This window comes from Taudactylus pleione, unplaced genomic scaffold (assembly GCF_031769625.1).
Source record: "Taudactylus pleione unplaced genomic scaffold, aTauple2 ptg000117l, whole genome shotgun sequence".
Classification (NCBI taxonomy): domain Eukaryota; kingdom Metazoa; phylum Chordata; class Amphibia; order Anura; family Myobatrachidae; genus Taudactylus; species Taudactylus pleione.
This window is the reverse complement of record NW_028284519.1, coordinates 15,009,111-15,021,742: the sequence shown is the minus strand read 5'-3', so window position 1 is coordinate 15,021,742 and position 12,632 is coordinate 15,009,111. Positions and strand designations below refer to the sequence as shown.

The window sequence follows — 12,632 nt, the reverse complement described above, 5'->3', positions numbered from 1 at the left end:
GTAATAAATAGTTATTCAATACACTGCTTGGTTAGAGCAGGAGAATAGACTTTAGAGTGCTATGCATTGCAAGAGTAAAATTATGTTGTCAATATTACTGACTTTTCATTTTCCAAATAATAGTTTAAATATTTCTTTAGGGTTTTAAATTAGCTTGAAAAAATGTAGCATATAATCTCTTTGGCCAATGACATACAAATTTCGATAGCTAACCATGACATGTTTTTTGGGTATATTTTTTGATATTATTTTGCCAAAAATTGACCAAGTAAGTCCTCGTTAGTATAGTGTGAAGCGTTTCCGCCTGTCATGCGGGAGGCTGGGGTTCAATTCCCCGATGGGGAGTTTTGAACTTTTAATCTATTTTTTTTGCATGCTGTTTCACTTTGTTTCATTGAGATAAAAAAAATGCCTTATCTTAATTGAATCCAGGGATTATGTCAACTTGAAAAAAATCTTGCATGTAAGCTTCATGGCCAGTGCTACAAGTAGAATTTACGAGGTCCCCATGACCTGGTTTTGGGTATTTTTATCAAAGTAATAAATAGTGATTCAATACACTGCTTGGTTAGAGCAGGAGAAAAGACTTTAGAGTGCTATGCATTGCAAGAGTAAAATTATGTTGTCAATATTACTGACTTTTCATTTTCCAAATAATAGGTTAAATATTTCTTTAGGGTTTTAAATTAGCTTGAAAAATTGTAGCATATAATCTCTTTGGCCAATGACATACACATTTCGATAGCTAACCATGACATGTTTTTTGGGTATATTTTTTGATCATATTTTGCCAAAAATTGACCAAGTAAGTCCTCGTTAGTATAGTGTGAAGTATCCCCGCCTGACCTGCAGAGGACCGGGGTTTGATTTCTCGACTGGGAGTTGTGAACTTTCAATCACTTTTTTTGCATGCTGTTTCACTTTGTTTCATTGAGATAACAAAAATGCCTTATCTAAATTGAATCCAGGGTTTATGTCAACTTGAAAAAATCTTGCATGTAAGCTTCATGGCCAGTGCTACAAGTAGAATTTACGAGGTCCCCATGACCTGGTTTTGGGTATATTTATCAAAGTAATAAATAGTGATTCAATACACTGCTTGGTTAGAGCAGGAGAAAAGACTTTAGAGTGCTATGCATTGCAAGAGTAAAATTATGTTGTCAAAATTACTGACTTTTCATTTGCCAAATAATAGTTTAAATATTTCTTTAGGGTTTTAAATTAGCTTGAAAAAATGTAGCATATAATCTCTTTGGCCAATGACATACAAATTTCGATAGCTAACCATGACATGTTTTTTGGGTATATTTTTTGATCATATTTTGCCAAAAATTGACCAAGTAAGTCCTCGTTAGTATAGTGTGAAGTGTCTCCGCCTGTCATGCGGGAGATGGGGTTCAATTCCCCGATGGGGAGTTTTGAACTTTTAATCTCTTTTTTTGCATGCTGTTTCACTTTGTTTCATTGAGATAACAAAAATGCCTTATCTAAATTGAATCCAGGGATTATGTCAACTTGAAAAAAATCTTGCATGTAAGCTTCATGGCCAGTGCTACAAGTAGAATTTAGGAGGTCCCCATGACCTGGTTTTGGGTATATTTATCAAAGTAATAAATAGTGATTCAATACACTGCTTTGTTAGAGCAGGAGAAAAGACTTTAGAGTGCTATGCATTGCAAGAGTAAAATTATGTTGTCAATATTACTGACTTTTCATTTTCCAAATAATAGGTTAAATATTTCTTTAGGGTTTTAAATTAGCTTGAAAAAATGTAGCATATAATCTCTTTGGCCAATGACATACACATTTCGAAAGCTAACCATGACATGTTTTTTGGGTATATTTTTTGATCAAATTTTGCCAAAAATTGACCAAGTAAGTCCTCGTTAGTATAGTGGTGAGTATCCCCGCCTGTCACGCGGGAGACCGGTGTTCAGTTCCCCGACGGGGAGTTTTGAACTTTTAATCTCTTTTATGTGTGCTGTTTCACGTTGTTTCATTGAGATAACAAAAATGCCTTATCCAAATTGAATCCAGGGTTTATGTCAACTTGAAAAAAATCTTGCATGTAAGCTTCATGGCCAGTGCTACAAGTACAGTTTGCAAGGTCCCCATGACCTGGCTTTAGGTATATTTATCAAAGTAATAAATAGTTATTCAATACACTGCTTGGTTAGAGCAGGAGAATAGACTTTAGAGTGCTATGCATTGCAAGAGTAAAATTATGTTGTCAAAATTACTGACTTTTCATTTGCCAAATAATAGTTTAAATATTTCTTTAGGGTTTTAAATTAGATTGAAAAAATGTAGCATATAATCTCTTTGGCCAATGACATACAAATTTCGATAGCTAACCATGACATGTTTTTTGGGTATATTTTTTGATCATATTTTGCCAAAAATTGACCAAGTAAGTCCTCGTTAGTATAGTGTGAAGTGTCTCCGCCTGTCATGCGGGAGCTGGGGTTCAATTCCCCGATGGGGAGTTTTGAACTTTTAATCTCTTTTTTTGCATGCTGTTTCACTTTGTTTCATTGAGATAACAAAAATGCCTTATCTAAATTGAATCCAGGGATTATGTCAACTTGAAAAAAATCTTGCATGTAAGCTTCATGGCCAGTGCTACAAGTAGAATTTAGGAGGTCCCCATGACCTGGTTTTGGGTATATTTATCAAAGTAATAAATAGTGATTCAATACACTGCTTGGTTAGAGCAGGAGAAAAGACTTTAGAGTGCTATGCATTGCAAGAGTAAAATTATGTTGTCAATATTACTGACTTTTCTTTTTCCAAATAATAGGTTAAATATTTCTTTAGGGTTTTAAATTAGCTTGAAAAAATGTAGCATATAATCTCTTTGGCCAATGACATACAAATTTCGATAGCTAACCATGACATGTTTTTTGGGTATATTTTTTGATATTATTTTGCCAAAAATTGACCAAGTAAGTCCTCGTTAGTATAGTGTGAAGTGTTTCCGCCTGTCATGCGGGAGGCTGGGGTTCAATTCCCCGACGGGGAGTTTTGAACTTTTAATCTATTTTTTTTGCATGCTGTTTCACTTTGTTTCATTGAGATAACAAAAATGCCTTATCTAAATTGAATCCAGGGATTATGTCAACTTGAAAAAAATCTTGCATGTAAGCTTCATAGCCAGTGCTACAAGTAGAATTTACGAGGTCCCCATGACCTGGTTTTGGGTATATTTATCAAAGTAATAAATAGTGATTCAATACACTGCTTGGTTAGAGCAGGAGAAAAGACTTTAGAGTGCTATGCATTGCAAGAGTAAAATTATGTTGTCAATATTACTGACTTTTCATTTTCCAAATAATAGGTTAAATATTTCTTTAGGGTTTTAAATTAGCTTGAAAAATTGTAGCATATAATCTCTTTGGCCAATGACATACACATTTCGATAGATAACCATGACATGTTTTTTAGGTATATTTTTTGATCATATTTTGCCAAAAATTGACCAAGTAAGTCCTCGTTAGTATAGTGTGAAGTATCCCCGCCTGACCTGCAGAGGACCGGGGTTTGATTTCTCGACTGGGAGTTTTGAACTTTCAATCTCTTTTTTTGCATGCTGTTTCACTTTGTTTCATTGAGATAACAAAAATGCCTTATCTAAATTGAATCCAGGGTTTATGTCAACTTGAAAAAATCTTGCATGTAAGCTTTATGGCCAGTGCTACAAGTAGAATTTACGAGGTCCCCACGACCTGGTTTTGGGTATATTTATCAAAGTAATAAATAGTGATTCAATACACTGCTTGGTTAGAGCAGGAGAAAAGACTTTAGAGTGCTATGCATTGCAAGAGTAAAATTATGTTGTCAAAATTACTGACTTTTCATTTGCCAAATAATAGTTTAAATATTTCTTTAGGGTTTTAAATTAGATTGAAAAAATGTAGCATATAATCTCTTTGGCCAATGACATACAAATTTCGATAGCTAACCATGACATGTTTTTTGGGTATATTTTTTGATCATATTTTGCCAAAAATTGACCAAGTAAGTCCTCGTTATTATAGTGTGAAGTGTCTCCGCCTGTCATGCGGGAGCTGGGGTTCAATTCCCCGATGGGGAGTTTTGAACTTTTAATCTCTTTTTTTGCATGCTGTTTCACTTTGTTTCATTGAGATAACAAAAATGCCTTATCTAAATTGAATCCAGGGATTATGTCAACTTGAAAAAAATCTTGCATGTAAGCTTCATGGCCAGTGGTACAAGTAGAATTTAGGAGGTCCCCATGACCTGGTTTTGGGTATATTTATCAAAGTAATAAATAGTGATTCAATACACTGCTTGGTTAGAGCAGTAGAAAAGACTTTAGAGTGCTATGCATTGCAAGAGTAAAATTATGTTGTCAATTTTACTGACTTTTCTTTTTCCAAATAATAGGTTAAATATTTCTTTAGGGTTTTAAATTAGCTTGAAAAAATGTAGCATATAATCTCTTTGGCCAATGACATACACATTTCGAAAGCTAACCATGACATGTTTTTTGGGTATATTTTTTGAACAAATTTTGCCAAAATTTGACCAAGTAAGTCCTCGTTAGTATAGTGGTGAGTATCCCCGCCTGTCACGCGGGAGACCGGGGTTCAATTCCCCGACGGGGAGTTTTGAACTTTTAATCTCTTTTCTGTGTGCTGTTTCACGTTGTTTCATTGAGATAACAAAAATGCCTTATCCAAATTGAATCCAGGGTTTATGTCAACTTGAAAAAAAGCTTGCATGTAAGCTTCATTGCCAGTGCTACAAGTACAGTTTGCGAGGTCCCCATGACCTGGTTTTGGGTATATTTATCAAAGTAATAAATAGTGATTCAATACACTGCTTGGTTAGAGCAGGAGAAAAGACTTTAGAGTGCTATGCATTGCAAGAGTAAAATTATGTTGTCAATATTACTGACTTTTCATTTTCCAAATAATAGGTTAAATATTTCTTTAGGGTTTTAAATTAGCTTGAAAAAATGTAGCATATAATCTCTTTGGCCAATGACATACACATTTCGAAAGCTAACCATGACATGTTTTTTGGGTATATTTTTTGATCAAATTTTGCCAAAAATTGACCAAGTAAGTCCTCGTTAGTATAGTGGTGAGTATCCCCGCCTGTCACGCGGGAGACCGGGGTTCAATTCCCCGACGGGGAGTTTTGAACTTTTAATCTCTTTTCTGTGTGCTGTTTCACGTTGTTTCATTGAGATAACAAAAATGCCTTATCCAAATTGAATCCAGGGTTTATGTCAACTTGAAAAAAATCTTGCATGTAAGCTTCATGGCCAGTGCTACAAGTACAGTTTGCAAGGTCCCCATGACCTGGCTTTAGGTATATTTATCAAAGTAATAAATAGTTATTCAATACACTGCTTGGTTAGAGCAGGAGAATAGACTTTAGAGTGCTATGCATTGCAAGAGTAAAATTATGTTGTCAATATTACTGACTTTTCATTTTCCAAATAATAGGTTAAATATTTCTTTAGGGTTTTAAATTAGCTTGAAAAAATGTAGCATATAATCTCTTTGGCCAATGACATACAAATTTCGATAGCTAACCATGACATGTTTTTTGGGTATATTTTTTTATATTATTTTGCCAAAAATTGACCAAGTAAGTCCTCGTTAGTATAGTGTGAAGTGTTTCCGCCTGTCATGCGGGAGGCTGGGGTTCAATTCCCCGACGGGGTGTTTTGAACTTTTAATCTATTTTTTTTGCATGCTGTTTCACTTTGTTTCATTGAGATAAAAAAAATGCCTTATCTTAATTGAATCCAGGGATTATGTCAACTTGAAAAAAATCTTGCATGTAAGCTTCATGGCCAGTGCTACAAGTAGAATTTACGAGGTCCCCATGACCTGGTTTTGGGTATATTTATCAAAGTAATAAATAGTGATTCAATACACTGCTTGGTTAGAGCAGGAGAAAAGACTTTAGAGTGCTATGCATTGCAAGAGTAAAATTATGTTGTCAATATTACTGACTTTTCATTTTCCAAATAATAGGTTAAATATTTCTTTAGGGTTTTAAATTAGCTTGAAAAATTGTAGCATATAATCTCTTTGGCCAATGACATACACATTTTGATAGCTAACCATGACATGTTTTTTGGGTATATTTTTTGATCATATTTTGCCAAAAATTGACCAAGTAAGTCCTCGTTAGTATAGTGTGAAGTATCCCCGCCTGACCTGCAGAGGACCGGGGTTTGATTTCTCGACTGGGAGTTGTGAACTTTCAATCACTTTTTTTGCATGCTGTTTCACTATGTTTCATTGAGATAACAAAAATGCCTTATCTAAATTGAATCCAGGGTTTATGTCAACTTGAAAAAATCTTGCATGTAAGCTTCATGGCCAGTGCTACAAGTAGAATTTACGAGGTCCCCATGACCTGGTTTTGGGTATATTTATCAAAGTAATAAATAGTGATTCAATACACTGCTTGGTTAGAGCAGGAGAAAAGACTTTAGAGTGCTATGCATTGCAAGAGTAAAATTATGTTGTCAAAATTACTGACTTTTCATTTGCCAAATAATAGTTTAAATATTTCTTTAGGGTTTTAAATTAGCTTGAAAAAATGTAGCATATAATCTCTTTGGCCAATGACATACAAATTTCGATAGCTAACCATGACATGTTTTTTGGGTATATTTTTTGATCAAATTTTGCCAAAAATTGACCAAGTAAGTCCTCGTTAGTATAGTGTGAAGTGTCTCCGCCTGTCATGCGGGAGCTGGGGTTCAATTCCCCGATGGGGAGTTTTGAACTTTTATATTTCTCTTTTTTTGCATGCTGTTTCACTTTGTTTCATTGAGATAACAAAAATGCCTTACCTAAATTGAATCCAGGGATTATGTCAACTTGAAAAAAATCTTGCATGTAAGCTTCATGGCCAGTGCTACAAGTAGAATTTAGGAGGTCCCCATGACCTGGTTTTGGGTATATTTATCAAAGTAATAAATAGTGATTCAATACACTGCTTGGTTAGAGCAGGAGAAAAGACTTTAGAGTGCTATGCATTGCAAGAGTAAAATTATGTTGTCAATATTACTGACTTTTCATTTTCCAAATAATAGGTTAAATATTTCTTTAGGGTTTTAAATTAGCTTGAAAAAATGTAGCATATAATCTCTTTGGCCAATGACATACACATTTCGAAAGCTAACCATGACATGTTTTTTGGGTATATTTTTTGAACAAATTTTGCCAAAATTTGACCAAGTAAGTCCTCGTTAGTATAGTGGTGAGTATCCCCGCCTGTCACGCGGGAGACCGGGGTTCAATTCCCCGACGGGGAGTTTTGAACTTTTAATCTCTTTTCTGTGTGCTGTTTCACGTTGTTTCATTGAGATAACAAAAATGCCTTATCCAAATTGAATCCAGGGTTTATGTCAACTTGAAAAAAAGCTTGCATGTAAGCTTCATGGCCAGTGCTACAAGTACAGTTTGCGAGGTCCCCATGACCTGGTTTTGGGTATATTTATCAAAGTAATAAATAGTGATTCAATACACTGCTTGGTTAGAGCAGGAGAAAAGACTTTAGAGTGCTATGCATTGCAAGAGTAAAATTATGTTGTCAATATTACTGACTTTTCATTTTCCAAATAATAGGTTAAATATTTCTTTAGGGTTTTAAATTAGCTTGAAAAAATGTAGCATATAATCTCTTTGGCCAATGACATACACATTTCGAAAGCTAACCATGACATGTTTTTTGGGTATATTTTTTGATCATATTTTGCCAAAAATTGACCAAGTAAGTCCTCGTTAGTATAGTGTGAAGTATCCCCGCCTGACCTGCAGAGGACCGGGGTTTGATTTCTCGACTGGGAGTTGTGAACTTTCAATCACTTTTTTTGCATGCTGTTTCACTTTGTTTCATTGAGATATCAAAAATGCCTTATCTAAATTGAATCCAGGGTTTATGTCAACTTGAAAAAATCTTGCATGTAAGCTTCATGGCCAGTGCTACAAGTAGAATTTACGAGGTCCCCATGACCTGGTTTTGGGTATATTTATCAAAGTAATAAATAGTGATTCAATACACTGCTTGGTTAGAGCAGGAGAAAAGACTTTAGAGTGCTATGCATTGCAAGAGTAAAATTATGTTGTCAAAATTACTGACTTTTCATTTGCCAAATAATAGTTTAAATATTTCTTTAGGGTTTTAAATTAGCTTGAAAAAATGTAGCATATAATCTCTTTGGCCAATGACATACAAATTTCGATAGCTAACCATGACATGTTTTTTGGGTATATTTTTTGATCAAATTTTGCCAAAAATTGATCAAGTAAGTCCTCGTTAGTATAGTGTGAAGTGTCTCCGCCTGTCATGCGGGAGCTGGGGTTCAATTTCCCGATGGGGAGTTTTGAACTTTTAATCTCTTTTTTTGCATGCTGTTTCACTTTGTTTCATTGAGATAACAAAAATGCCTTATCTAAATTGAATCCAGGAATTATGTCAACTTGAAAAAAATCTTGCATGTAAGCTTCATGGCCAGTGCTACAAGTAGAATTTAGGAGGTCCCCATGACCTGGTTTTGGGTATATTTATCAAAGTAATAAATAGTGATTCAATACACTGCTTGGTTAGAGCAGGAGAAAAGACTTTAGAGTGCTATGCATTGCAAGAGTAAAATTATGTTGTCAATATTACTGACTTTTCATTTTCCAAATAATAGGTTAAATATTTCTTTAGGGTTTTAAATTAGCTTGAAAAAATGTAGCATATAATCTCTTTGGCCAATGACATACACATTTCGAAAGCTAACCATGACATGTTTTTTGGGTATATTTTTTGATCATATTTTGCCAAAAATTGACCAAGTAAGTCCTCGTTAGTATAGTGTGAAGTATCCCCGCCTGACCTGCAGAGGACCGGGGTTTGATTTCTCGACTGGGAGTTGTGAACTTTCAATCACTTTTTTTGCATGCTGTTTCACTTTGTTTCATTGAGATATCAAAAATGCCTTATCTAAATTGAATCCAGGGTTTATGTCAACTTGAAAAAATCTTGCATGTAAGCTTCATGGCCAGTGCTACAAGTAGAATTTACGAGGTCCCCATGACCTGGTTTTGGGTATATTTATCAAAGTAATAAATAGTGATTCAATACACTGCTTGGTTAGAGCAGGAGAAAAGACTTTAGAGTGCTATGCATTGCAAGAGTAAAATTATGTTGTCAAAATTACTGACTTTTCATTTGCCAAATAATAGTTTAAATATTTCTTTAGGGTTTTAAATTAGCTTGAAAAAATGTAGCATATAATCTCTTTGGCCAATGACATACAAATTTCGATAGCTAACCATGACATGTTTTTTGGGTATATTTTTTGATCAAATTTTGCCAAAAATTGATCAAGTAAGTCCTCGTTAGTATAGTGTGAAGTGTCTCCGCCTGTCATGCGGGAGCTGGGGTTCAATTTCCCGATGGGGAGTTTTGAACTTTTAATCTCTTTTTTTGCATGCTGTTTCACTTTGTTTCATTGAGATAACAAAAATGCCTTATCTAAATTGAATCCAGGAATTATGTCAACTTGAAAAAAATCTTGCATGTAAGCTTCATGGCCAGTGCTACAAGTAGAATTTAGGAGGTCCCCATGACCTGGTTTTGGGTATATTTATCAAAGTAATAAATAGTGATTCAATACACTGCTTGGTTAGAGCAGGAGAAAAGACTTTAGAGTGCTATGCATTGCAAGAGTAAAATTATGTTGTCAATATTACTGACTTTTCATTTTCCAAATAATAGGTTAAATATTTCTTTAGGGTTTTAAATTAGCTTGAAAAATTGTAGCATATAATCTCTTTGGCCAATGACATACACATTTCGATAGCTAACCATGACTTGTTTTTTGGGTATATTTGTTGATCATATTTTGCCAAAAATTGACCAAGTAAGTCCTCGTTAGTATAGTGTGAAGTATCCCCGCCTGACCTGCAGAGGACCAGGGTTTGATTTCTCGACTGGGAGTTTTGAACTTTCAATCTCTTTTTTTGCATGCTGTTTCACTTTGTTTCATTGAGATAACAAAAATGCCTTATCTAAATTGAATCCAGGGATTATGTCAACTTGAAAAAATCTTGCATGTAAGCTTCATGGCCAGTGCTACAAGTAGAATTTACGAGGTCCCCACGACCTGGTTTTGGGTATATTTATCAAAGTAATAAATAGTGATTCAATACACTGCTTGGTTAGAGCAGGAGAAAAGACTTTAGAGTGCTATGCATTGCAAGAGTAAAATTATGTTGTCAAAATTACTGACTTTTCATTTGCCAAATAATAGTTTAAATATTTCTTTAGGGTTTTAAATTAGCTTGAAAAAATGTAGCATATAATCTCTTTGGCCAATGACATACAAATTTCGATAGCTAACCATGACATGTTTTTTGGGTATATTTTTTGATCATATTTTGCCAAAAATTGACCAAGTAAGTCCTCGTTAGTATAGTGTGAAGTGTCTCCGCCTGTCATGCGGGAGCTGGGGTTCAATTCCCCGATGGGGAGTTTTAAACTTTTAATCTCTTTTTTTGCATGCTGTTTCACTTTGTTTCATTGAGATAACAAAAATGCCTTATCTAAATTGAATCCAGGGATTATGTCAACTTGAAAAAAATCTTGCATGTAAGCTTCAAGGCCAGTGCTACAAGTAGAATTTAGGAGGTCCCCATGACCTGGTTTTGGGTATATTTATCAAAGTAATAAATAGTGATTCAATACACTGCTTGGTTAGAGCAGGAGAAAAGACTTTAGAGTGCTATGCATTGCAAGAGTAAAATTATGTTGTCAATATTACTGACTTTTCTTTTTCCAAATAATAGGTTAAATATTTCTTTAGGGTTTTAAATTAGCTTGAAAAAATGTAGCATATAATCTCTTTGGCCAATGACATACACATTTCGAAAGCTAACCATGACATGTTTTTTGGGTATATTTTTTGATCAAATTTTGCCAAAAATTGACCAAGTAAGTCCTCGTTAGTATAGTGGTGAGTATCCCCGCCTGTCACGCGGTAGACCGGGGTTCAATTCCCTGACGGGGAGTTTTGAACTTTTAATCTCTTTTCTGTGTGCTGTTTCACTTTGTTTCATTGAGATAACAAAAATGCCTTATCCAAATTGAATCCAGGGTTTATGTCAACTTGAAAAAAATCTTGCATGTAAGCTTCATGGCCAGTGCTACAAGTACAGTTTGCAAGGTCCCCATGACCTGGCTTTAGGTATATTTATCAAAGTAATAAATAGTTATTCAATACACTGCTTGGTTAGAGCAGGAGAATAGACTTTAGAGTGCTATGCATTGCAAGAGTAAAATTATGTTGTCAATATTACTGACTTTTCATTTTCCAAATAATAGGTTAAATATTTCTTTAGGGTTTTAAATTAGCTTGAAAAAATGTAGCATATAATCTCTTTGGCCAATGACATACAAATTTCGATAGCTAACCATGACATGTTTTTTGGGTATATTTTTTGATATTATTTTGCCAAAAATTGACCAAGTAAGTCCTCGTTAGTATAGTGTGAAGTGTTTCCGCCTGTCATGCGGGAGGCTGGGGTTCAATTCCCCGATGGGGAGTTTTGAACTTTTAATCTATTTTTTTTGCATGCTGTTTCACTTTGTTTCATTGAGATAAAAAAAATGCCTTATCTTAATTGAATCCAGGGATTATGTCAACTTGAAAAAAATCTTGCATGTAAGCTTCATGGCCAGTGCTACAAGTAGAATTTACGAGGTCCCCATGACCTGGTTTTGGGTATTTTTATCAAAGTAATAAATAGTGATTCAATACACTGCTTGGTTAGAGCAGGAGAAAAGACTTTAGAGTGCTATGCATTGCAAGAGTAAAATTATGTTGTCAATATTACTGACTTTTCATTTTCCAAATAATAGGTTAAATATTTCTTTAGGGTTTTAAATTAGCTTGAAAAATTGTAGCATATAATCTCTTTGGCCAATGACATACACATTTCGATAGCTAACAATGACATGTTTTTTGGGTATATTTTTTGATCATATTTTGCCAAAAATTGACCAAGTAAGTCCTCGTTAGTATAGTGTGAAGTATCCCCGCCTGACCTGCAGAGGACCGGGGTTTGATTTCTCGACTGGGAGTTGTGAACTTTCAATCACTTTTTTTGCATGCTGTTTCACTTTGTTTCATTGAGATAACAAAAATGCCTTATCTAAATTGAATCCAGGGTTTATGTCAACTTGAAAAAATCTTGCATGTAATCTTCATGGCCAGTGCTACAAGTAGAATTTACGAGGTCCCCATGACCTGGTTTTGGGTATATTTATCAAAGTAATAAATAGTGATTCAATACACTGCTTGGTTAGAGCAGGAGAAAAGACTTTAGAGTGCTATGCATTGCAAGAGTAAAATTATGTTGTCAAAATTACTGACTTTTCATTTGCCAAATAATAGTTTAAATATTTCTTTAGGGTTTTAAATTAGCTTGAAAAAATGTAGCATATAATCTCTTTGGCCAATGACATACAAATTTCGATAGCTAACCATGACATGTTTTTTGGGTATATTTTTTGATCATATTTTGCCAAAAATTGACCAAGTAAGTCCTCGTTAGTATAGTGTGAAGTGTCTCCGCCTGTCATGCGGG

General features: G+C 34.5%; 3 non-coding genes across 3 annotated transcripts; all 3 read left to right on the top strand.

Moving 5' to 3' along the window:
• The first annotated feature begins 4,557 nt into the window (after nucleotides 1-4,557).
• On the top strand, nucleotides 4,558-4,629 carry TRNAD-GUC (transfer RNA aspartic acid (anticodon GUC)). The gene has a single exon. It is a non-coding gene; the product is annotated as a tRNA-Asp (tRNA).
• Nucleotides 4,630-5,092: 463 nt separating this feature from the next.
• TRNAD-GUC (transfer RNA aspartic acid (anticodon GUC)) lies at nucleotides 5,093-5,164 on the top strand. The gene has a single exon. It is a non-coding gene; the product is annotated as a tRNA-Asp (tRNA).
• Nucleotides 5,165-7,237: 2,073 nt separating this feature from the next.
• TRNAD-GUC (transfer RNA aspartic acid (anticodon GUC)) lies at nucleotides 7,238-7,309 on the top strand. The gene has a single exon. It is a non-coding gene; the product is annotated as a tRNA-Asp (tRNA).
• Nucleotides 7,310-12,632: the final 5,323 nt, after the last annotated feature.